This window comes from Pogona vitticeps, chromosome 1 (assembly GCF_051106095.1).
Source record: "Pogona vitticeps strain Pit_001003342236 chromosome 1, PviZW2.1, whole genome shotgun sequence".
Lineage (NCBI taxonomy): Eukaryota > Metazoa > Chordata > Lepidosauria > Squamata > Agamidae > Pogona > Pogona vitticeps.
This window is the reverse complement of record NC_135783.1, coordinates 309570260-309597035: the sequence shown is the minus strand read 5'-3', so window position 1 is coordinate 309597035 and position 26776 is coordinate 309570260. Positions and strand designations below refer to the sequence as shown.

The following is a 26776-nucleotide window of genomic DNA, read 5'->3' as shown; positions in this document are numbered from 1 at the left end:
AAACACACACACACACATACACACACACACACACACACACACACACACACACACACACAGAGAGAGAGAGAGAGAGAGAGAGAGAGAGAGAGAGAGAGAGAGAGAGAAGAACACTGAATGCACTGACAGTCTTTTTCTAAATACCCCTAGGAATGATGCTGCATGGTAATTTAATGAACTATGTAGTGAACCAGGCTTTTTTAAACTAAAGAAAAATAGGGCTGTGCTCAGATCACCTTATCATTATAAGTATTTTAATAATAATCATGTGCTAAGACAATTCTGACTTTCCAGAATTTTCTAAGTGTACAATACTGAGAAGTCCATTACCATTCCCTTCTTCTAGGAGCTCCCTTTAACTGTGCAGATGTCCTAAGGTTGCACCGGTTGGCTCTTCTCCATGAAAACACAGTGGGGACTCAGACTCCCAACCCCTCACTCCAGATACCTCACTCCCTAAGCTATCCAGCCAGCACAAGTACCTCACAGGAAAAAAAAAATCTTTCCCTTACTATAACCATCTCTGTTTCCCTCCACCCAATAAAATTAGGGCCAAAGTGGGAAGGGGAGGTTTCTACTAGCCCTAAAGTATTTAATTCTGAACTGGTTTGCAATTTACCAGCTGGTTAAAATCAAACTTTTCCTTAGGGATTATGAGTCAGTGTACTTCTCATTTGTGTCTTTTTTTTCTTTTTTTTCTTTCTTTTTTGCATAATGTGCTTCCCCTTAAGACTATTCTGTTCTGTCCCATTTCTATAATAAGTTTCAAGTCTTCAAAACTAATCTCTCATGTCTATGTAGCGTGCACACACACAAAATCCTTTTAATCTCCAGAGTAACTAACAGATCACATTTCCATGAATAAGATATTTTTCTGGTACTTTTTCTAAAAAGTAGATTTGGTTTGTTTCATTGTTTCACACTATGCATGGAATTTCCTCAACCTGTGAACAGTTTCTCTTCCATTTTAATGAGATGTGGATATTTTTAATTCTTGAAGATAGTAACATGAAGTCAAAGCGTACTTTAACTTTCATATTTTATATTTTACTTTTATATTTTTGAAAGTATATCATACATCTACTGTAAAGGAACAATCCCTTGCTCTATTGTAGGGCAGCAGCGGGGCCATAAAATGATACAGATTCTTTCCTTTCATTTTCCTCAGATACCAGGTCCAAATTCAGAGAGCAGCAGTGTAGACCTTATGATGATGTCATGCAAGAGGCAAGCTCTTGTGTAACAGCAGCACAGGAATATGTTTATATGTGTGTGTGAGAGAAATTAAGACAGACCTGTGCCTATATTACCTGATAAATAAATACTGTAGAATAATAGAATAGTGAAGTTGGAAGGGGCCTATAAGGCCATCAAGTCCAACCCCCTGCTCGATGCAGGAATATAAATCAATGGGCATCTTCCAGGTGATTGTCTACATTTCTCTTGAATGCCTCCAGTGTTGGAGGACTGTAGGCCATATCCTACTGCTGGTTCCAAATAGAATAGGCATATATATTTAAATCCTATTAAGCCAGTGGACTTGTTCTGGTTGGGACTATCTATAAGAGGCTGGCATATGTGTGCAACACAACAAGTACTCCCAAGATGGACTAGTGATGGGTGTCCAGGAATTAAAGCAACCTCCATTATTCCTCACCCTGAGATTTATCTTCTCTCCTGGAGAACTTTGTCTCCCTGGCTGAAGCCTGAGGAAGCACAGTGATTCCCAGAATTTGAATTTGGCACACTGAGACCTGGCAGCCTAAGAGAGAGGCATCATGATGGACTGTACAATTATCCCTAGAATTCATCTCAGTGTAGTTGTAGAAGGACTGCTCCTATTGCTTGGGGTGGGAGAGAATTCTGTTGCCATTCATATTTTTATCTGAAAATTACCAACATTTGCTTATTTCTTCCAATTTAGGATATAAAGAACTTGAAATTTAAATGTTTTGAATGTGGGAGAAACTAAAAGTGGCATATTTGTCCATACTATTCAAACACTAGATTTGAAATCTCAGTGTATTCAGCAATGCTGATCCTGAATTAACTTTGCATTTCCCCCCACAAGATGTTTCTCATCTTCAACACCTATGTAAGCAGACAAATACAGTACAGTCCTCTCCAGGCCTGGTCACAGTTGTATGCATTGAATTTGGTCAGTGCATATGGAGAAGACTGGTCTTTCAGCTGTTTTTTAAGAATTTACCAAAATCTGCAATTTCCTACATGTTCACCACATAACTAATTTATTTATTTATTTATTTTATACCCCGCCTATCTGGTCATTGCAACCACTCTAGGCAGCTTCTAGATAATATAAAGAAAACATATACGTATGATAAAATAATAAAAATAAAAACAAAATAAAGCAATAAGCCGTAAACAATAAACAATAAATAGTAGACTATGTAATTCTTCAAGATGGAAAAGTAACAGAGAATAAGTGAAGAAGAAAAAAATTAAGTACTGACTGGAGGGAAGGCTTGCTTGAACATCCAGTTTTTTAGTTGGGTCTTAAAAATGCCCAGTGACGGGGCCGCCCGACTCCCTGGAGGGAGGTTGTTCCAGAGGCGAGGGGCCACCACCGAGAAGGCCCGGTTTCTTGTTTTTTCCTTTCAGGCCTCCCTCGGCGTCAGGCCCCTCAGCCTCACCTCCTGACTCGATCGAGTGATACGGGTAGATCTTCATTGGAGTAGGCATTCCATCAAATATTGAGGTCCTAAACCGTTTAGGACTTTATATGTAAACATCAACACTTTGAAGTTGATGTGGAACCGAATGGGCAGCCAATGCAATGCGGCCAGAGTGGGAGAGATATTATGGTTTTTCTCACACCACTAAGGAGTCTGGCCGCCGCTTTCTGCACCACTTGGAGCTTCCGCATCAGCCTCAAAGGTAGCCCCACGTAGAGAGCATTACAGTGGAGTAATCTTGAGATTACGAGCGCATACACCAAGGTAGTGAGCGCCCCGACATCAAGATAGGGTCGCAGCTGGGCTATCCACTGGAGATGAAAGAAGGCAGTGAGGACCACCGACGCCACCTGAGTTTCCATAGTGAGTGTTGGGTCCAGATGGATCCCCAAGCTGGGAACCCCACTCTTGGTGGCAAGAGTCACGCCCCCCAAAGGAGAGAGAGTTTCCCAAACCACCTACTATGGGAGCGCCCACCCTCAGTACCTCCGTCTTGTCCGGGTTCAGCCTCAACCCATTTTCCTGCATCCGTTGCAGTACAGCCTCCTGGCAGTGCTGAAGAGACAGAACGGCATCTCCTGCAGTTGGAGAAAAGGAGATGTAGAACTGCGTGTCATCAGTGTACTGATCAGTGTACTGATGACATGATGCCCACACCCCCTGATGACCCCACCCAGCGGCCTCATATAGATGTTAAACAACATTGGGGATATAATCAACCCCTGTGGAACCCCACAATTGAGACTCCATGGGGCCAAAACACTCTCCCCAAGCTGTACTCTCTGAGGACGGTCCTCCAAGAAGGAACGTAGCCAGGCATATGCCAAGCCACCAATTCCCAACTCAGAGAGCATCCCTAGGAGGATACCGTGGTTGATGGTATCAAAGGCCGCTGAGACGTCGAGGAGGACCAACAGAGACACTTTGCCCCTGTCAACAGGTCATCGTACAGGGTGACCAATGCTGTCTCTGTACCATGGCGTGGCCTGAAGCCCAACTGAAATGTGTCCAGGGCGTCTGTTTCATCCAAGTGCGCCTGAAACTGGTCAGCCACCACCCTCTCGACCACTTTGCTAATGAAAGAAACATTGGCGATGGGCCTATAATTGCCAATTTCGTCCGCCGCCAAACTAGGTTTCTTCCTTATGGTGCTAATGAGCGTCTCCTTGAGGGCAGGAGGAACTCTGCCTCAAGGAAAGACCCATTAATTATTACAGTGGCCCATTCCATTGTCATAGGCCGAATATGTAGATAAAAACAGTGAATGTAGGGAAATTAAAACTCACAGATTTCTCCTCCCCGAGCTATCAGTGATCTTTCTCTTATGCCAGAAATGGGAGTAAAATGGGACCTCCTTCTGTTACCCTGATATATCCCTCAAAACAGCACATTATCCTGCTTCTCAGCAGCAGCATCCCCTGGGATATCTAAACAGCACTTTAAAGTGTGATTATTTTTGCTGCTGGTAGGAACCACTCCTGATATTTGTTGTGTGCTATGAAGGCTTAGCTGTTCCCTATGAGGTACACAGATTGTTCCTATTGAGATTCATTGCTACTGAGGAAGCATCTATTCACAAGAAGGCCTTGCTTTTTATCTGAGGGCCTTATGTCAAGTCTGGGCCTTCATTCTCTTCTGTTCTCAAGGACTGGGAAGAGGTTCTAGATCCTCATATGATTCTACTCCTCCCTCTTTGGGAAGTGTGGTATCCTGTAAGCACACGGGTTCAGGGACTTTGGCATACACAGAGATTTCCTTTAGGAGATCTACATCATCTAGAGGATTCCTGCAGTGATGGCATGAGGAAACAAGAAGTTGAATGCATAGATAGAAAAATCATACCCACTGAATTTGGCATGTGCCTTGAGTGTATCTAGCCATTTTGAATCCTAACGATAATTTAAAAATGATAATGGCACAATATTAGGAAAAAATTGCTGTAACTAGAAAGAATCTAATACATTCAAAAGGATGTCTCAAACACAAATCCAACTGTCTTCACCACATATCAAGTAAAAAAATAATAATAAATGAAACAACCTTTCCCAATGAGAAAGACAATGCTATTACTGAAAGCACTTTTTATTTGGAGCAGTCAGATGATTCCCCCATTGGTTTTGAAGTGTCAGCCCTCTATATGGCAAGTGCAAATTGGACAAAGTATTCCACATCTCCTGATTCTCATGAAATTGTTTTGAAATGTATTAAGGACTACTGTACAGATGACAAGGGCAGACAGTTCCTTTTCTGAAATCCACCATGGGGCCGATGTGTGGCACTCTAGATGTGGCATATGCCTTTGATCGCTTTTCATTGGAGCCTCTGTGCAACACTAGAGTAGCTTTAAAGATCCTGATGGGAAAGAGGGTGGGGATATATGCATTAGATGAAAAGGAAAAAAAAATCAGGTAAGAAATAGATAGATGTCTCAGCTCATTCCAGGCCTTTCAGATATCTTATCCCACAAGAAATCAAATGAGTATTTGCTATGAGCCCTGGTATTTCAATATAGTTGGTTTGGTTTCCATTGCACATCTTTTACGGGAGCTTTCCTTATAATTCAAGAGCTAGAGGCTCCAAGAGAGGTTTTAAGCATGTTAGCATTGTTAGTCCACAAATACCAGTGCAAACTTCAATGACTGGTAGGAGCACTCAACCCAACCCAAACATGACTGAGGAGTTCCTAAACTGATCAGAAATCTTCTCTGGTCCCATACAAATACCCATATCTCATTTCATTTGGATACTTTTTTCTGAAACTGATGTGCAGCCACCCACACAATCAATTGAAGGCCTAATGATATTACATAACTACGTTAATAAAAGCAAATGAATAGCTGCAACTCATATTCTCATTAGCTTAAAAACAACAACAACACAAGAATGCAGCTTTTGGATTTAAACCTCTGTTGTCATATAGATCATTTAGTCAAAATATAGGACAATTCCTCTACCCCACAACTGTTAATTATGAATTATGCATAAAGTGTCTAAAATAGACACTGTTTGCAGAACAGCTGTGAAAAAGGACAGGAGAAATTTATTGAATAAATTATTTCTTGTGAATTATTTGTTTAGCTCTAATTAGTAGGAAGGAACCAGCTGTTTTTATGTTTATTGTACTTCTATTTTATGCCAAAAGTAGTTTATTTCATTCACAGGCAACGCAGAATGATATGCCCCCTTCATCTTCACACCCTGCTGTTCCTTGTCAGCATGAGCCCATCGTGAAAGAAAAGACTGTCTGGCATCTAGAGCAGTACTTTTCCCCCCTCAAAACATCAGAAACATGCTAAGTGGCTTGACCCATCTATACTGGACTCATGGTTATGTTTCCTGATCCCATTGTAACCCACAGCAGTTGCAAACACAGCAGCTTCCACCTTACCATCTCTAGGAATGTGTAAGGACACAGGTCTGCAGTCCCATATCCCAGTCTGAAACCTTTTATACTAACAGTGTTATGTTTGCTGCATTAGCAAATAATTCCATCTTAATCTCCCCAGTGTTGAGTGTATGGGTCTGGTAGCATGTCCCAAAGGCTCCCTGCCTATAATTTACTATAGAAACACAGGGCAAAACCAAACCAAAAATAACACAAATAAAAAAATGTAATTGTCTCAAGTTAACTACCATTTGAAAGCCAGTGTGGCCTAGTGTATAGAGTATCAGACTAGGATTCAGGAGACCTAGGTTTAAATCAGCCATGAAAACTCACTGGGAGGTGACCAGAGATGGGCACAAATAAAAAAAGCAACCACAAAATTTATCAAAAATTGCTGGTTCGTTGATTCTGGTCATTCCAAAGCAGAGGATCCAAACTTTCTTAAACCAATGAACTTTTTACAATTCAACAAAATTCCTGGTTCACCCCACACACACATTCTACCCACCCCACCCTGCTCCTTTCCACTGCCCCATTGCTTACATAATTTGTCCTGCTGCTGCCACCACCATTTAGAGAGATAGCGGCCAAGCTTCCCTCCCAGGCCTACTATCTCTGCAGTTGCCCATGCACCTGCCTCTCAGCTGAGAGGTGAGTGTATGTGCACAGATCTCTGGCCAGGAGCTGCCTGACTGATAAGTAGTAGTAGTAGTAGTAGTAGTAGTAGTAGCTGTCATTATTATTATTATTATTATTATTATTATTATTATTATTATTATTATTATTATTATTATTATTATTATTATTATTATTATTATTATTATTATTGGTGGTGGTGGTGGTGGTGGTGGTGGTGGTGGTGGTGGTGGTTGTAGGTTTTCTGTGCTGTTTGCCCATGTTTTCGGCCAGCATCTTCAGAACTTTTTGTCCTTTTCAGTTGAGACTATCCCACACACTACACCAGAACACAGAGTTCTAACTCCTGTCCTCTGAAGATGCCACAGAGACTGGTGAAATGTTAGGAAGAAAAACCTCCAGAACATGACCAAACAGCTTGAAAAACCTACAACAACCAAGTATTTGCATCCTTGTCCCTCACAGAACGTGGAGAGCAGACAGCTATCCATGTCTGAATGGATATTTTTAGAAAATGACTCTACCCAGCCACAAGGACCAGTGATCACTGCACACAAAAGACTAGCTAACAACACCCATCAATCACAGTGACAAATTATCTCCCCTCTTATCACAACAATACACCCATAACAAAAAACACCCTGATCACCATAATCACCTAATCTTCTGAAAAGGACAAAAAGCTGATCCCACAGCTACAAATACTCAACTATCCCACACACTACACCAGAACACAGATAAAGCTCTAACTCCTGTCCTCTGAAGATGCTGGCCACAGAGACTGGTGAAACATTAGGAGGAAAAACCTCCAGAGACTGGTGAAACGTTAGGAGGAAAAACCTCCAGAACATGGCCAAACAGCCTGAAAAACCTACAACAACCATTGGATCCCAGCCTTGAAAGCCTTCAACAATAAATCTTTTTTTCTTTTTTTTTTCTCCCTAGCCAGCCTGTCAGCTGGCCCTGCAACCTCTACACATGGTCCCCCCTCTCAGCTAAAAGGCAAACAGCCAGCCTATCTGCCCACCTGGGAGTCTCTATGCATATCACCACCTCTCAGCTGAGAGGGGGGGGACATGTGCTCCATTCCCCTGGTGGGTGAATTTATATATATAGGCACATGTCCCTGCCTCTCAGCTGACTTTTTAGCCCACTGGAGGGGCCTCTGTGCATGTCCCTACCTCTCAGCTGAAAGGTGGGGATATGCACAGTGGCCCCAGGGTGGGCTGATGTTTTAAAAAATTAATAACTTGTTTAAAAAATTTTAAGGCATCTAGACTATCTGCCCACTGGGAAGGGGCTCTGCTCATTTACACCCCAAACTAGGGACCATCAGGAAACAGACTTTAATATCTTGGTACAGGGAGGAATATGATCTTTCAGCTAATACAGAGCCAAGCTTTGTACAATTTTATATGTCATACGGCACTTTGAATTGTGCCTCCCAACAAATCAGTAGCCAGTGAAGCTATTGTAACAAAGGTGTTGCATGCTCCCTGTAATTAGATTCAGTCAACATTCTGACCACAGCATTTTGGACTAGATGATGTTTTCAAAGCTACCTACACACACAGTCCCAGCATAATCCAGATGGGATGCAACAACACCACGTATCACCCTTGCTAGGAACTTCTCAGATGAGGAACATCCAGGAACAGCTTATTGGATATTAATATATGACCACTATTAAATAATGAAGAGATGCAGTTTAGCCCTTTTCTTCTTTAACAGAGATCTGAAGTGTCAATCACTATCTGTGGGGATTTAGAAGAACACTGAGTTCAGTTCTGTTTTAATATATATATTTAATTATAAGGGAAGTTAAGCAGTTCACAAAGTCACACTCAAGCCTCTGCATAGAGAAAATGTAAAAGTTTAGAATGGAAAATCAGTGTGAGCACAGGATGTTAAGTCTCACACATTTGGTCAATGACCCCAGCAGCTTTAATGAGGCCCCCCACAAAATGGGTCAAATGAGAATACACAGTAGGACTTATCTTTGCAGCGAATTTGTCCACACCCTCAGGCTCTACAAATTGAAAAGTATCCTTATCACTGGACAAGCAGGAGCTGTAGTTACCTCCACTGCTGGATCTATATCCACTGCAGCTTCCAAAGCGCAGAAGACCTTAATCTGCAAAGTGTCATGTACATTGGTCACATCTGGGTGTCCGATCCATTCCCGGGCAACAAAGATGTCATGTATGCAAAGGTGCACAGAACAGTATTCAAAGGGGATCCTCTCTCCACTAACATCAGAAATGCACACAAGCCTTCATATTGGCAAATATGAAGATTTTCATTGCTCTTTTTCTGGTGCATTGCACATGGACACAGTGTCATGTTGAGATTTTGATATGAAAATGTATTAAATATTAATGTTGTACAGTTAAATGTAAAACGGCAGATGGCTGATTTTAGCTGAGTCATGTATAGATTGTATTCAAGTGTGGTATCAAGGATTAAGAGTTAATGATGTACGGCTGTAGTACATGATGAAACTTTGTGTAACAGAAAATGAAGTAATGTATTTTCTGATTGGTCACAGAACTGTACATAAGTCATGTGTAAAATGAACGTTTTTATCTGCTGTAAGTCAGATCACTTATTATCTGTAAGTCAGATTTTCCTATGCTATGTGTTGTTTTATGTCATGTTATGCTGCCAAAGGAATGTCTATTCCCTATGTATATATGTAAATAGACTAAGTTGTTGGTTTTACTCTCCCAATGTCATAGTGTCATAAGTATCTCTGCTAACCAATATCTCCTTACTCTGCTGATGTTCTGAGAACACATGTTATAATCAAAATTTTCAACAGGGTTATGAGCTCAGAGAAGATTGTTTTTCAAGCAGATAAGTGTGCTGAATGTCTGGGAGGAAGAAACATGTAAAAGCCAAGGCTGAAGTTGGAATGGAGCTGAGGTCTGACAGTGCTGACGTAACTGAGAGTGGAAGTACTTCAGAGGACGAGGAGCAGACTGTAACAGCAAGTTCCATGATGCAGCAGGCAAGTGGAGTAACATGTACAAAACTAAATGACATGTCCTGGTCTTTTAAGATGGAGATGTACTTGACGAGAGAGTCACTGTGGCAGTATGTTGAAAATCCTCATGATGATGATAAGGACATGCAAACGATGATAAAGCGTGAGCCACGATAATATTGTGCTTGGAAGATTCTCAACTGACTTACATGAGGAATCTGAAAGCCAGGAGTGTTGGCAGGCACTCAGGAATGTCTATGTATGAGATACAGCCCAGTCCAAAATGGCTGTGGCACGTAAGCTATATCGCAAATGTTTAATGCCTGGACAAGATGTGTCTAATCATATTAAAGAGATGTTAGATTTATTTCTCCAGCTTCATGAGCAAGGGATTGAGTTTGACCAGTCGCACCAGTGTTTCGTGATCCTGAGCAGCCTAGGGATAATCTGGTGATAAGCTTGGAGAACATGCCAGAGAAAGATCTGACAGTACAATATTTGTCCGGGAGACTTATGGAGGAAGACCAGAGGTGACGTGATAAGGCGGTGGAGAAGGTTGTTTATCAGCATAAACCAAGAGGGTCCATGGATGATGACTTCACAGCCAGCCAAGAAAAAGTTTTAGCTGTTAAATGTTATAATTGTAGCTGTACTGGACATATTTCTAAAAACAATCCCAGACATGATAGAGTGGAGAAAAGAAAAAAGAAGTTGTTTAAAAAGCAAACATGGAAGCGTGAAGGTCATTTGGCTATTGTTAAAGCAGTGAAAGTTCCAGAAAAACATCTACTTCTGCTTCATTGATTATGCAAAAGCCTTTGACTGTGTGGACCACAGCAAACTATGGCAAGTCCTTAAAGAAATGGGCGTGCCTGACCACCTTATCCATCTCCTGAGAAACCTATATGTGGGACAGGAAGCAACAGTTAGAACTGGATATGGAACAACTGATTGGTTCAAAATTGGGAAAGGAGTACGACAAGGCTGTATATTGTCCCCCGGCTTATTTAATTCATATGCAGAATACATCATGCGGAAGGCTGGACTGGAGGAATCCCAAAATGGAATTAAGATTGCCGGAAGAAATATCAACAACCTCCGATATGCAGACGATACCACTCTGATGGCAGAAAGTGAGGAGGAACTAAAGAACCTTGTAATGAGGGTGAAAGAGAAGAGTGCAAAAAACGGTCTTAAACTCAACATCAAAAAAACTAATTTTTATTTATTTATTTATTTATTTATTTATTTATTTATTTATTTATTTATTTATTTATTTATTTATTTATTTATTTATTTGATTTTTACCCGGCCCCTCTAGACCATGTCTACTCGGGGCGGCTTACAAAATAAAACAAAACAGTATAAAAATATATAAAATCATAAAAATTACAATTACAGTTTCAATTTAAAACAATTAATTTAAAGAGAGGATTACCAAGTTGGAATAGCAAAGAAAAAGAAAAAGAGAAAAAGAGATCATGGCCACTGGCCCTATCACATCCTGGCAAATAGAAGGGGGAGATATGGAGGCAGTGACAGATTTTACCTTCTTGGGCTGCATAATCACTGCAGATAGAGACAACAGCCACGAAATTAAAAGACGCCTGCTTCTTGGGAGGAAAGCGATGACAAACCTTGACAGCATCTTAAAAAGCAGAGATATCACCTTGCCAACAAAAGTCCAAATAGTCAAAGCTATGGTTTTTCCTGTAGTGATGTATGGAAGTGAGAGCTGGACCATAAAGAAAGCTGACCGCTGAAGAATTGATGCCTTTGAATTGTGGTGCTGGAGGAGGCTCTTGAGAGTCCCCTGTACTGCAAGGAGAACAAACCTATCCATGCTAAAGGAAATCAACCCTGAGTGCTCACTGGAAGGACAGGTCCTGAAGCTGAGGCTCCAATACTTTGGCCATCTCATGAGAAGAGAGGACTCCCTGGGAAAGACCTTAATGTTGGGAAAGTGTGAAGGCAAGAGGAGAAGGGGACGACAGAGCATGAGATGGTTGGACAGTGTCACCGAAGCAACCAACATGAATCTGACCCAACTCCGGGAGGCAGTGGAAGATAGGAGGGCCTGGCGTGCTCTGGTCCATGGGGTCACGAAGAGTCGGACACAACTAAACGACGAAATGAAATGAAAAACAGTGAAAGCAAGCAAAGAAATTTATGGCTTTTAGATAGCAGAGCTTCTCAGCATGTGTGCCAGAAAAAAGATTTGTTCACAAACTTAACTCCTTCATCTCTAAAGATAGTGAAGCTAGCAAATGGAAAGTCAGCATCTGTAATTGGAACAGGTTCTGTGTACATAAACTGTTTAAAGAAAACTAAAAAATGTTTTGTGTATGCCAAGCTTAGAGAATAATTTATTAAGTGTATCAAGTCTAGATAAAGATGGCTACACTATAATTTTTTATAACGGCAGATGCAAAATAATCCAAAATGGTGCACAGGTGGCAAATGGTTATCTAAAGCAGTGGTTCTTAACATGGGCGATAATGCCCCCCAGGGGGCGATTTCATTTTTCAGGGGGGCGGTAGAATGAAAAGGGGCAGTGTGGGGGCGCTGGAGCAGAATGGGGGCGGTAGGGGGCGCTGGAGCAAGCCAAACCTGTGAAGAGGGCTGCAGCCTTTTTACAGTGTGCATGAATATATATTTTCGTCCAATTTTAATTTAGTTTCAGACTTTTTGTCTTGAAATTTTTAGTTCCTGCATTTGTTTTTATGCCCTTTTTATATTTCTTTTTGCGTCTTAAAATTCACTTGCAACTAAATCATTAAATGTTACTTTTTGGGGGGGCATTTCATTTTCTTGGAATTTAATTTTGTTTTCAGGGGTCATTGGATTTAAGTGTCTTAAATAAATAAATAAATAAATAAATAAATAAATAAATAAATAAATAAATAAATAAATAAATAAATAAATAAATAAATAAATAAATAAATAAATAAATAAATAAATAAATAAATAAATAAATAAATAAATAAAAGATATCACCGCAGGGAGGGGGCGATGATAACTTCCTCAATGGCTCAAGTGGGCATTTCTTTCAAAAAGGTTAAGAACCACTGATCTAAAGGATCATCTATATGTGATGAATCAGAGCCAAATGAATGAAGCCATAAATGTAGTTAACAACTCAGAACCATATGAAGTGTATACATAGCCTACATAGAAAGTTAGGTCATGTAAGCTTTGGAGTTTTAAACAAAATTGAAGACCCTGATGTTAGCAAAGTGTGAAGGCAAGAGGAGAGGGGACGACAGAGGATGAGGTGGTTGGACAGTGTCATCGAAGCTACCAACATGAATTTGACGCAGCTCCGGGAGGCAGTGGAAAGCAGAAGGGCCTGGTCCACAGGGTTATGAAGAGTCGAACACAACTTAACAACTAAACAACAACAAAATCAGTTGGGTCTGATCTAAATATTAAAAACTGAGAAATTTTTAATTGTAACATATGTAAATTAGCCAAGTCAAAGGTTTTTCCTGTGAGCAAGAAAAGGAAAAGAGTCAGTGATAAGATTTTTCAGTTGGTTCCTCTCGATGTTGTGGGACCACTGCAGCCCACAAAAGGTGGTACAGTGGTGCCTCGCTTAACGGCGATGATCCGTTCCAGGAAAATCGCTGTTAAGCGAAAACATTGTAAAGCGGGGGGGGGGGGAAACATTGAAACGCATTGAAACCCCTTCAGTGTGTTCCAATGGGGGGTCAAAACTCACTATCCAGCAAAGATCCTCCATAAGGCAGCCGTTTGTGCGGCCTGTCTTGCGAGGAATCCGTCCCAGAAAACAGCGGGGAGCCGGTTTGTTTACCCGGTGGCCATTTTGAAACTGCCGATCAGCTGTTTTAAAATCATTGTTTTGCGAAGAATCGGTTCCCGAAGCAGGGAACCGATCATCGCAAAGTGAAAAAAACCCATTTAGACCATCATTTTGCGATCGCAATTGCAATCGCAAAAAGATTGTCGTAATGCGGGGCAATCGTAAAGTGAGGCACCACTGTAATAGGTTCTGTTTAACTATAATAGATGATGACTCACATTATAGCTATGTCTATGTAATGAAACATAAGATCGAAATTTTCTAAAGATTTTGTTGGCATGGTAGAACAAAGATTTAGTACTCCCATAGTGTCTGTAAAGACAGATCAAGGGGGAGAGTTTTTAGCACATTATTTTGTAGATTGGCTTAAGAAAAAGCCAATCTACAAATTGTACACACATCACAGGTGTACAAATGTAGCCACACCTGCTGAGAATGGAGTTGCAGAAAGAAGAAATGGAGTTTTGCAAACTGTGTTAGACTCATTATTTACTGATGCCAAGTTACCCAGGAGTTTTTGGGGTAAGCCATAAAATGTGCTAATTATATTATGAACTAAGTGTGGAACTATGCAGTAGAAAATACACCCTATTTTCTATTACATGGGAGACAACCTTGTTTGAAACACATGAAAATTTTTGGTTGTCATGCTTGGGTTCATATACCCGAAACATGCAGGAAAAAAGGCAAGGAAGTTGATTTTCGTAGGCTATCAAACAAAAAGTAAATGTTATCGATTTTGTGATCAGTATAGAAATGTGATAATTAGCAGGTCAGCTAATTTTTGTGAAAATGAGGATTGGTCAAAATTCATGCAAATAGTGAAATACTTTTGCCAGTATCTAAAGATAGGCAATCCTCACTGGAAGGACAGATCCTGAAGATGAGGCTTCAATACTTTGGCCATCTCATGAGAAGAGAAGACTCCTTGGAAAAGACCCTGATGTTGGGAAAGTGTGAAGGCAAGAGGAGAAGGGGACGACAGAGGACGAGATGGCTGGAAAGTGTCATCGAAGCTACCAACATGAATTTGACCAAACTCCGGGAGGCAGTGGAAGACAGGAGGGTCTGGCATGCTTGGGTCCATGGGGTTATGAAGAGTCAGACACGACTAATGACTAAACAACAACAGAAAAGATAGACAAGAGAGATTTGAAAATGAGGAAGAACAAAGCGAGGCATATGAAGAAGGAAATGAAGCTGTAGGAGGGAAACAGGAGACATGTAGTGAGGCTGAGGAAATTCTTCCAAGACACTCACAGAGGTCTGATTTTGGTGTTCCATCTGAGAGGCTTACAGCATCGTATGTAAATATGGTAATGTCTGAACCTAAAAGTTATGAGCAGATGTTAAAATTGCCTCATGTCCAAGAATTAAAAATGTTTGGTGACAGATGGGTTCACAAGTTGAAGACATTACCAGATAGTACCCAGCAACATAAGGGACTTTTGGTGAATCAAAGTTTTACATTGCAGCCAAAGAAAACATTTTAAGTCAGAGTGCTGCAAAACCCTTGCCAAAGCACTGGAATGGTGTCAAAAGTGTGCTGAGATATTTAAAGAGAACCATAGATTGCGAGTTGAAGTTAAATGCATCTAACAATTTGAAATTAGAGTGCTATGCAGATTAAGATTGGGGTTCATGTGAAATTGATAGAAAGTCAATTTCTGGAATGGCTATCAGCCTAGGAGAAGCTTTAATAGGCGGGAAGTCTAGAAAGCAAGGTTTAGTTGCCACAGGCACAGCAGAAGCTGAGTATGTTACTACTGCGTTATAACTGTGGATGTCACATCCATGAAGCAAGTCTTCCAAATCTTCAGTACTGTTTGGCAAGTCATGCTTCTTCAAGACAACTTACCTTTGAAGGAACAGAAGATCCACCTGAGTTACTTAGAGATGAGAGAATGTCTGTCTCATAGCACCTTCTTGGCCCTCACTCTACCTACTCAGTGGCCTTGTTGCCTGAACAATGTACAAGAGACCACTTTCCTAACCGGCTGGGTAAGCTTCTTCTACCTGTTCTTCCTTGAAGTGTAGCCTCAACTGGCTAGATGACAGTAAATGTCCCAGAAAGCTATCAAGCCAGTTCTACCATACAGTCATACTGGTGCTGTCAAGCTACAAAGCCTTACAGGTTATGCCTGTAATGTATGAAGCCAATTCACAGATTGAAGTGCATCATAAAGAACAGAATCAGAGGGTATTACACTGACTGTTAATTATAACTGACATTCTAACATGAAAATCTTAGCAATTAGTGTGTTCTCTAATTCTCTGTATTCATTTTTCCTTCTTTTCAGCTGCATAACATTCTGTACATATCAAGTCAGTTGTCACCCCACATTTCTTGTGTTGCAAAGTACAAATGGATTGAGGTAGGGATCAAGTACCTCCTTTTTCATAGGCTGAAACATTGTAAGTTTCTGATCTCTCAGAAATGAGAATGGCTTTGCTAATGCAATCTGTTCTCCCAAGTGCACAAGTATTGCCTTCAAATTTGTGAATCCCTTGGAGTGCATCAACTGTAGCATTAAAGAACACAATTAACATTATTTGCATGGAAATCCATTCTCATTACAGAGCAAGACAAAAACAATCAAACATTTCTTTTAAAATCATTAATTGGGTGAAAAGGAGTGAAATGAAGCCATATTGCTTCTTAATTTTCTTAACCTTGCAAGCAGCCCAAGGATCCCCATCTCACTTTTTAAATGCTTTTTAACTTAAAAAAAAAAAAAACCAAACGGCACCGATCACTGCAGTGCAGCATTCTCTTGACAGCTACCTGTGGGCTGCGATGCCTTGAGAGCTGTGTCACTTGATGAGGAGGTTCTTGTCATTTTACTCTCAAGGTGTTCCAGGATCTACAAACAGTGGGGAGCTGTGGAACAAGCTTCTGTCAGTCTCAAAAGGCAAAGTTAAAAGTGAAAACCTTCTGCCAGCTTAGAAGAATAAGTAAGATAAATGGCAGCTACCACAAAGGACATTTCAGCAAAAAAAGTCTCTGAGCCCCTCTCTCCCGACAGTAGAAAACCAGACTCTGTTTTAGCGGGAAAGAATATTTTCTGAAGAGATTTCATTCTAGTGTTGCTTTAAAGCTTTTCCAAAGAAAGCGTCACATTAGAGTCTCTCCACCATTCCCTACACATCCCTTTTTCTAGATATTACTGGAACAAACACCAACTGTCAGGATAAGTCTTTTTTATTTTTTATTTTTATTTATTTATTGAATTCCTATACTGCCCAATTAGTGATTAATACTACCCCCATCTTTCCTCCAGTGAGTACAAGGTTAATATAAATGTTTCTTTTCCCACATTTTGTCCTGACAACAATCCTGTGAGGTAGGTCAGACTGTGAGGTAGGTCAGCCCAAGGTCACTCAGAAAATGTCATGGCTGAGTGGGAATTTGAATTCAGGTCTCCTAAATTTAGTACACCACTCTTATCACTAAGAAATACATTACCCACATTTGAAGTAGTATTGGTAGCCCAAAGCCATGCTTGTTTATTACATTAAAATACTATATCTGGACAGTGCACAAAACTGAAAGAAAGAGAAATAATATTTTAAGGAATAGTGAATTCAAATAAATTTTTGTGCTACCTATGCATACAGTGCATAGTGAAAATGTTTGTTTGTTTCATTTCTGATCCTTTCAGAGGATGCCTCTTTCACTGTCATGTATTTCATGTTCAAGTTCTTTTGTTAAACGTCGAAGCGATTGGTTGTTTCAGTTTTCCCCCTTTCATTTCCCCCTATTTATGTTCCATCTGGCATTTATCCAAAAGCCCCAAAGAACCTTTAAAAACTACTCCAAAAAATGGAGAGAGGCAAAGCAAGGCAAGGCAATAGAGATTCAATCTTAAAGCCCATCAAATCTCTTAAAGACAATGAAAAAAAAAATTAGAGAGGCTGGGTTACAGAGAATCTGTCCCAGAGGACACTTAAAAACTGTTTCAAGAAAGCAGAGAGCAAAGGCAACAGAGAACAATCGCTCTACTCCAAAGAAAGGCAACTGTACACAAGAAAGAAAAATTATGGGGTAAAAGTACACTTCTAACAAAATAAATACAAAATTAACAAATAGCTATTTTAAAAAATCAGTCTGAGAAAGAAAGCATGCACCTCCATAGACGGGGGGGGGGGGGGGACTGCAAAATGAAAGGCACATATACATAGGCCTTCTCCCAAAACCAAGAAAAGCAAATAAGGAAAAAAGGCATAAAAAAAGACAACTAAAGGCCCCCTCCCCCAACGAAGAAATTTCTAGAATGTAGGAGGAGTTTCTCTCTTTCCTACTAGTTGATGTCTTTCTCCTCTCTTCTAAGTCCAGAAGTCAGGCAGGCAGAAATGGGCAGCATAATACAACATGGAGAGCATCAGGAGCTAGCACAGAGATTCTGATAAGAATGACTTAAGGCAGCAAAGCACACCTCTCCAACCAACCAAAGTCCTTTTGCAGGTTCAAAATTCCCACTCCCTTATTCTTGGATGTTCTGATTGGCTACGGACAATCTGTAATTTGTGCCTAAGAGGGTCTTTTTCAGACATTGGTGCAAGAACAAAAATGAAGAACAGAACCTCTTTTATGAGTCTCCCCTTGTGTATTTACACAGAATGTCCACCCCTACTCTATAGATTAAAACACTGTAGCAGACTTATTTCTTCTTGATTTATTCTGATAGGAGATGTACATGCAGTATATACAGATGGAGGAAGAAGAGGAGACTACAAAGGTCAGAGTGAAAACATGGAGTGGAGGAAAAACCTGCACAGAAGGCAAAATAAACAACATGATTAAGTGGGGAGGTCTGAGGATGGTTATAATAATGTTTAATTAGGGGAAATCCAGATGAAAGGGCATTTTTTAAAATTAAATGGGAAGGACTGGGAAAGGATATAACAATGGTTAATAAGAGATAATCCAGATCAAATGGGGGAGAAAGAAAATAGTGAAAAGATGGGAGAGATCCAGAGAATAAAGGGAAGAACCAGCAAGTTATAAAACAGAAAGGGAGGGAAAGGGATTAGGCTTTTAAACAAATGTAGATATGGCAGGGCTAGGGGAGGGAGTTAAGCCAATGGTCCAGACCACACTCCCCCCCCCCCAAGGCCAAGAGGCTAGTAGAATCTAATTCAGTAGAGGGGGGTCAAAGGCAAATAAGTGTAGGTGGGTTCCTCCATCTTTTTTCTTTCCTTTTTTTAAAAGTGTAGGTTGTTTAATGTTATGTATAGAAAGAATTAGGGTGTGTCCAAGAAACCTGGGACAAAGAAGAAGTATAATAAATAATGATTAAAAAGATAAAATTAATTGTTTGGAATGTGAAAAGCCTAGGAACAACTGTAAAGAGGGCAAAGACACAAACTGTACTAAATATGAGTAATGTGGACATAGTGTTTTTACAAGAAACTCAGCAGAAAAAAGAGGGTCCAAATGAACTGAAATGTAATTGGTGTGATGTACATGAAAAATCTTTTGATTCTTCAATTCAAGAGGAGTGGCAATTTTAATTTCCAAAAGATGTGATTTTAAGATAGAAAAAAAATGGAAAAAGACATACAAGGAAGGTACTTAATCATGCAAGGTAAATTAAGGGGAGAAAAGTGTACCTTAATGAATATATATGCACCTAATGAGAAACAGGAGGATTTTTTCATAAATATATTAAGTAGATTGGTGAAAGTAAGGAAAGGATTTGTTGTACTAGCAGGAGATTTTAATATGACTATGGATGTTCTAAAAGATGAGTCAAAAGTACAGTAAGTGGGTAAATAAAACAAAACAACTAAATTATACAATTTAATCAAAAAATCACAGATTTAAAAAATATGTGGAAAGAATTAAAAGGGGATAAAGAAGATACTCCTATTACTCATCAGTGCATAAAACCCACAGAACAACAGATTATATATTAATATCAAAAGAATTGTTAACAAGGGTAAATAATACAAGTATTGATGTTATTCAAATCTCTGATTATTCCAGGGTAAACATGGAATTATTAGTAAATTGTGATTACAAAGAAGCAAATAGATGGAATATAGATAACAAATATTTATCAACATAAAAATATTATAGAACTGTTCCCACAGAATTTAGAAGAGACTTGGGAAATAAATATGAAAGGAGCTGGAAAGGTTAAGATAATTTAGGACGCCATGAAGTCTGTGGCTAGAGGAAATGCCATAAAAGTGGCACATATGATTAAGATATAGCAAAAGAAAAGAACTCAAGAACTAGAGAATACTATTAAGAAGTTAGAAAAATAAGTAATAAAAACTAGAGAAAAGAAGACAATGTATGATCTGACCCTTAAAACTTTCCTGCCTCCCAAGTGTATGCAATGCTAATTGGCTTTCCTATTTACCATATTAGGGTCAGAGATAGAGTCAGAGAATTTGAGAAAAGAAATCCCAGCAAAAACAAACTCTTCAGCAAAATGTCCACGCAGGCAAACCTGGTCTTCAGCCTCAGCTCAGCCTCCTAGGGAAAAGGGCCCAGGTCCTGGCACACCCTCATTTAAGGAGGAAAGCCCCACCTCCTAGGCCATGTAGTTCGGGGGGACAAAAGAAATCCCAGCAAAAAAAAAAAATCCTCAGCAAAATGTCCATGCAGGCAAACCTGGTCTTCAGTCTCAGCTCAGCCTCCTGAGGAAAAGGGCCCAGGTCCTGGGACACCCTCATTTATGTTATGAGACATTTAACAGATGTATTAAATTACGCTAATTTAATGCGCCTGGCAAAAGAATTAAAATATAAGGCAGGAATGGTATCCCTAGATATTTTTAAAGCCTTTGACTCGGTTGAATGGGATGCACTAAAAATATTGATTAAACAGACAGGATTTGGCACCCAGTTCAGACAAATAATCCAACAGTGATGGTAGAACAGAATCAATATTCCTAGGCCAAGGAAAGGGATAGGGTTGCCCGTTATCTCCAATTTTATTTATATTAATAATAGAAGTGCTGGCACAAGTAAGCAGAAATGATAGTTCAATTAAAGGCATGGATACCAGAGAGGATGATAAAATAAACCTTTTTGCAGATGATATGTTAAAGGTAAAGATAAAGATTCCCCTTGACATTTTTAGTCCAGTTGTGTCCGACTCTAGGGGGCGGTGCTCATCCCATTTTTCAAGTTGTAGAGCCAGTGCTTGTCCGAAGACAGTTTCCATTGTCACATGGCCAGCATGAATAGGGAAGGCCATTTTACCTTCCCACCGAGGTGGTACCTATTTATCTACTTGCATTTACATGTTTTCGAACTGCTAGGTTGATGAGGAGCTGGGACAAAGTGACGGGAGCTCACTCTGTCACGTGGATTCGATCTTGTGACTGTTGGTCTTCTGACCCTGCAGCACAGGCTTCTACGGTTTAGCCCGTAGCGCCACCACATCCCTAGATGATACGTTATTAATAATTAAAAGCCCCAAAGACACATTGCAGAAAATCAGAACCCATTTAAGTTTATTTGAAGAAATAACTGGCTTGGAAGTGAATGGGAGAAGTCTGAATGTATTTTATTAAATTATTTTGAATTATATAAGAAGGAATTGAAAAAGAATTCAAAGGAAGAATAGAAAATGCAATTAAATACTTAGGAATTTATATCACATGGAACTTACAAGAAATGATAAATTAAATATGGATAAACTGAAGAAAGAAATTAATGAACAGATAAATCAGTATCAAAAATTAAAATTGTCATTGTTTGGTAGAATAGCATTATGCAAAATGAAGATTATCCCTAAGCTTAATTTGGTATTTTGGATGCTTCCAATAAAGTTTGGAGAAACATATCTGAAATATTGGAAGAAGCTGATAAATAATTACTGTAGTGTAAACAAGCAATAAGAGGTATGATATGTTCCACAAAAAGAAGGAGGGCTTGGACTACCTAATATTAAATTATATTACATTGCAAATCAGCTTAGACATATACCAGATGTTTATTGCATTTAATAGAAACCTAATATGGAGGGAAAATGGAAATGTCAGACTACTCCAATAGACTGGAGGGCTTGGTTTTTAAAGAAAAAATGTAGAAAAAATAAAGAGAACAACTCATCCCTTTTTCATGAATATGTTAGAGTGTTGGAATAATTATAGACATATATTGAGTCCACCTATCTCACATTTCAACAAGGATTGGCAGTTCAGAGTTTCCCCAAAATTCTTAAAATTAAACTTAAATATGTATTAATAGAGAAAGGATTAAACACAATAAAGAGTTTGATGAAAAAGATTAAAGATAAAAAATACTATAAAGGACATTTGGCGGGGAAGAAGATGGAATATCCTGGTTAAATATACTCCAAATGGAAATTTGGAAAAGAGAGTGGACTAGAAATGTAGGAGAGATTAGAAAATTGACAAAATTGGAGGAGATTATTGAACAAAGACAAGATCAAGAAGAAGGAAAGAGAATAAAGGGAACAGTTAGTGTAATTTATAAGATTTATTACTTTCTGGAATCGAAAAAGTGATGATGCGAAACCAGTGGCAGGAGAACTTCGAGGAAGAGGTTAAAGGAGAGGACTGAAATAAGATATGGTCACAAAGAATAATGAAGAATATGTCTATAATAGTAAAAGAAAATTGTTATGAGGTATCATGGAGATAGTATTTTACTCCTGTAAGATTGAATATAATAAATAAATATATACCATCTCAATGCTGGAGATGCAAAAAGGAAAGAGAGACCTATATACATATGTGGTGGACATGCAAAATAAGAAAGAAAGAATGGGCACTGGTTTTTAAAGAAATTAGAGAAATTATTGGAGATGATATTCAGATATCACCAATTATTGATCTCCTAAATATAATTAAGAATGATTGCCTTTAAAAAGAACAGAAAGAATTAATTGTTATAATGGTTACAGTAACAAGATTAATATTTGCAAAGAATTGGAAAAGCAACAAACAAATTAATCTGTAAGACAGGTATAAACAAATGTGGATCTTAGCAGTCAATGATAAATTAACGTGTGAAATGAAAATAAGAGGAGGAATTGTAAATTATAATGATTTTAAAGATACAGTGGTGCCTCGCTTAACGATGTTAATTGGTTCAAAAAAAATCACTCCTAACCGATTTCATCGCTAAGCGAAATGCGGTTTCCCATTGAAACGCATTGAAAACCGGATAATCCTTTCCAATAGGAACTAATTGCCATCCTTAAGCGAAAATCGCCATAGGAAACATCGCTAAGCGAAACACGGTTCCCCAATCGAAATGCATTGAAACCTATTCAATGCATCTCAATGGGGGGAAAAAAAGACAACAACAAATTTAAAAAGAATCAGAACAAAGTCAAATTTGGTTAACAAAGGGTTTATTAAGTGCACTTTATGATTTCAAACATTTTAAACAGTAAACTTTAACTTTATAAATAACAGAAAAACATTTAAAAAACAGCATACATGAGGCTGTTTAAACCATCGTTAAGCGAAACAAGGGAACAAAAATTTAATCGTTATGCAAAGCAAGGCCCCAATCATCGCTAATCAAAAATCGCCCATAGGGACCATCGTTAAACGAAGTGTAAAAATGCTCCGAAAAAGTAATTGCTAAGCGATTTCATCGTTAAGCTAAGCAATCGCTAAGTGAGGCACCACTGTATATGGAATTCACATTTGGAGCATTTTTTTAAAGAAGAAGAAAGGCTAAATGCGAGCAAAAGAATCAATGTATTTTTGGAAAGTTATGGGGTGAAAAGGGATATAAAGTGGTACTTCTGACCACCTAGTCCCAAATGTGAAGGTGGCATAGGTCCAATGTGTATTGTATGTAGTAATTATAGAACTGTATTTTAGTTTTAATATTAAAAAAATATTTTAAAAAGGAAAAAAATCCTCCACTATAATGGTTAAAGTCTCTCACAGTGCAGTGACAGGCAGGTCTACTCAGAAGTAAGTCCAGTTGTGCACAATAGGACTGCCCCCCCCCCTCCAGAAATGCAGCCTTTAAAAGAAGTGTGAAGTTCTTTGTTTTTCAACAACACAAACTCTTATGGTACCAAATTTCTTATGTATTATTTAAATTGCTCCAGGATTGCTTTCTGACCTATAAAGGCATTCACCAGAAAACGTTCTGCTCAGGGTTAATTATGAGTATTAATCCATCCCTTCATTAAAATTATGCTTACTTGGTATTTAATTCCGTGTGGTCTACTTCGGATGGCCTTTTCTGCCTTGGCCCAGTGCTGCAGGTATAAATGATCTATGTGAATCTCTTTTCTGCATAGTGATGTAATGAGTTCCTCCTCGTTATTCACAGCGGTGCAATAAATTGGAACCAGGCAAGAATTCCACATTATTTCTCTGTCTGTTCACTAAATCAATCTGTAATCCTAGAACAGGAATATAATGAAAATTCAGAGTTGTCACTGCTGAATCATGAACATATTTTATACTGTAACACTGTCTTACCCAATGATGGTGTGTCCTGCTCCCTCCTCCACAGCAACAAAGAGATAAATAGGGATTTTAATAAATCAGGAGAAACAGATGGACGGAAGAAGCACTTTGCTAAGCTAAAAGAATGGTATAGGTTATAAATTAAATGTTTATTAGCAACCCTAGCTGCCAAGATTTCAGATAGTGTTCCAGCACTCAGGCACTGTTGCTACATAAAGCAGCTGCACTGTCTCTCAAGGACTTTCTGAAAAATTCAAGGTTGTATGAAGTTAACCCAGAGAATGATTGCTTGTCCAGATGTGATCGCAGACACTAGCAGAACAAAAATGACAGTTTGATTCACGTATAAGTCAGTCTTGGATGTCTGGCTTTCTCTCTCCTTCTCTTTTTTGAGTGCTCAGGCAAGATAGATGCCGTTTAAAGAAGCATCAGTGGCGAATGTTCTGTCAAATTCAAAGGTCAGCCATAGTAAGGGATAAGCAGAAACATAGTTCTAAAGCTTAACAGAAAGTCTCTAAACTGATTTCATTAGTATAGCTCATTTGTTAGAAGTCCTTCCTTCTATCCGTCTTCAAAAATTAAGCTGTATGGCAAACCGATGTCTATCTATAGCTGTATCTTGTATCTGTACCTGTATTCAATTCTTCAAAAAACCTCCAGTTTATGAATGTGGGATATTGTACTTCTGTACCCCAGGAAATGGCCCAATATTTCTGAATTATATTGTGCCCGTATTACCAGCAGGAAAAGGGATGCCAAGCTTTTCATAGCAAAGGGCAGCCTGAATGTTGACAACACCAACAGTCAAGTCAAGATGGTCTACAAGACACCCTCTTCTGCTCACTACCATTTACTCTTGTTGAAAAACAGCCCTGATGATTGCTTTGTGTTTGGATGAGAAGTGGTTAGCTGATGAAAAAAGGAGTCCACTTTCAGGGTTTTCCCTTGCATGGTGTCACTTTGTGAATGGTAGCGGTGCTGGGAGACTCCTGTTCAACACCTTGACTATTGGCCCATGGAGTGTCTCATGGTTCCATTATTCCCCATATTATTTCACATATACATAAAAACCCTGAAAGAGGCTGTCCAGAATTTTGTGATCTGGTACTACCAGTGTGCTGGAAGCACTCAACTCTAACTGCTTTTAAAAATTTCCAGGAGGCCCTTCTCTCAGTGTTTCTGCTACATCTGTGAGAAATTTGTTGCTGATTCAAGGTTCAGTTTCATAGTTATATATATTTTTGTTTGGGGCACCCCATTTTTTATATGGGTTATGGAATGCTTTTTCTTCCTAAGAGCAAAATATATGGCTGCATGCTTGTTCAGCTATTATCATAGAATCATCTGATAGTGAAGTTGGGGGGCATCAAGTCCAATCCCCTGCCTGATGCATGAATACAAATCAAAGGATATCGTCCAAGTGGTTTTCTAAGTTTCTCTTGAATGCCTCCAGTGTTGGAGCACTCACCACCTCTCGAGGTAATTAGTTCCACTGTCTATCTCTATCATTATATGTATGTCTATTCCTATGTCATTTCAGAATGATATAAATATAGTATAGATATAGATCTAATTACCGATATAATACATCAAGAGCCTAAAGAAAATTTTGGATTCATTACTTTAAAACATTTGTTTGACTGATATAGATATTCAATCTGTTCTACTTCAAGTGCTCATGGTGGTATTTATTTATTCTTGTCCTTGACCATAACAATTTGTGTTTTATTGTTTGAGCAGTTGACCTCCAAGGCATAACATACAGCAGTTCTGAAACCTTCCAGTTTCAAGAGCAGTTCGGTGTGTGGACTCTGCTGGGAAGGGGAAGCTGTTCATAAAAAAAGCAAAACAAAACCTAGAAACGCCTCATGCATGTAGAACTTACCTTTCAGTTCTTTGGATCCTGACTGTATTCCCAAACCAGCCAGCAAAACAACCAAACACAACTTTACGGCTGTGTGCTGAAAGCCTATAAAAGGACAAAAGATTAAAGGTCTCAGACTAGAAATGTAGGATGTGTTCTTGGTTTTGTTTTGTTTTGTTTTCTATTGTTTGGTTTCTCTCAGCCATGATTTGGAAAAACAGCTGTTTGAAAGAAAATGTACTTAGGTTTCATATGTGTTTTCTTTAGAGTCTTTGATAGTGTAATGCATTATTGATAGTGAGGTTGGAGTACGTGCTACCAGCCACACATAAACAACTTGTTTTGTTATGATATGTGGCCACAGGTTTATTGGTTACAATAGCCCCTAGTGCTAGCATAGGGGACAATTCTTGTCACCACCCTGCCTGTATATGATGCAGACTGGGAGGGCAGATAAAGGGTTAACTACATGGATGTAAGCTAGTGTGTAGCCCAGCCCAGGGATCAGGGGTGCACAACTGTTGCTGAGATTGACATGCACATGACCATCCCACCACCACCCCATTAAGGGACTCAACCCTGAAGGGCACCCCACTCCCATGGGGGTACCACGATCCATCCCCATGCTTCCAAAATTCCCCCAACAAAGCTACCACATGAATCCAAATAACATACTCCAATTCATTGTCAACTAGCACTTACTTTCCCAAACCCATTTGTTTCCATCCATTGAAACAGATTCCAAAAAATAACAAAGAATGGGTGAATTGGAGAAACTCAGGAACAAAAGAGAGTTCTGGCGTGGCCAGCAAACAGTTTTAAATCCCCCACCAGAGCAGCCATGACAGCCCAGCACCTCCCATCCACTTGGGGAAACTGCTCTCACCCATCAGCCAGTCTAAAGTCCTGAGCAGGTGCAGTTCATTGCAGTGTTGAGCGTCCTGGGAAGAAGAGCACCA

At 39.3% G+C, this 26776-nt stretch overlaps 1 long non-coding RNA gene across 1 annotated transcript; it reads right to left on the bottom strand.

Annotated features, from left to right (window-relative positions):
- On the bottom strand, positions 1-26414 carry LOC140702857 (uncharacterized). The gene is made up of 3 exons (XR_012082128.2): positions 23683-26414; positions 16312-16407; positions 1-5048 (listed from the first exon to the last, which is right to left on the bottom strand). It is a non-coding gene; the product is annotated as an uncharacterized LOC140702857 (long non-coding RNA).
- Between the last annotated feature and the right edge of the window lie 362 nt (positions 26415-26776).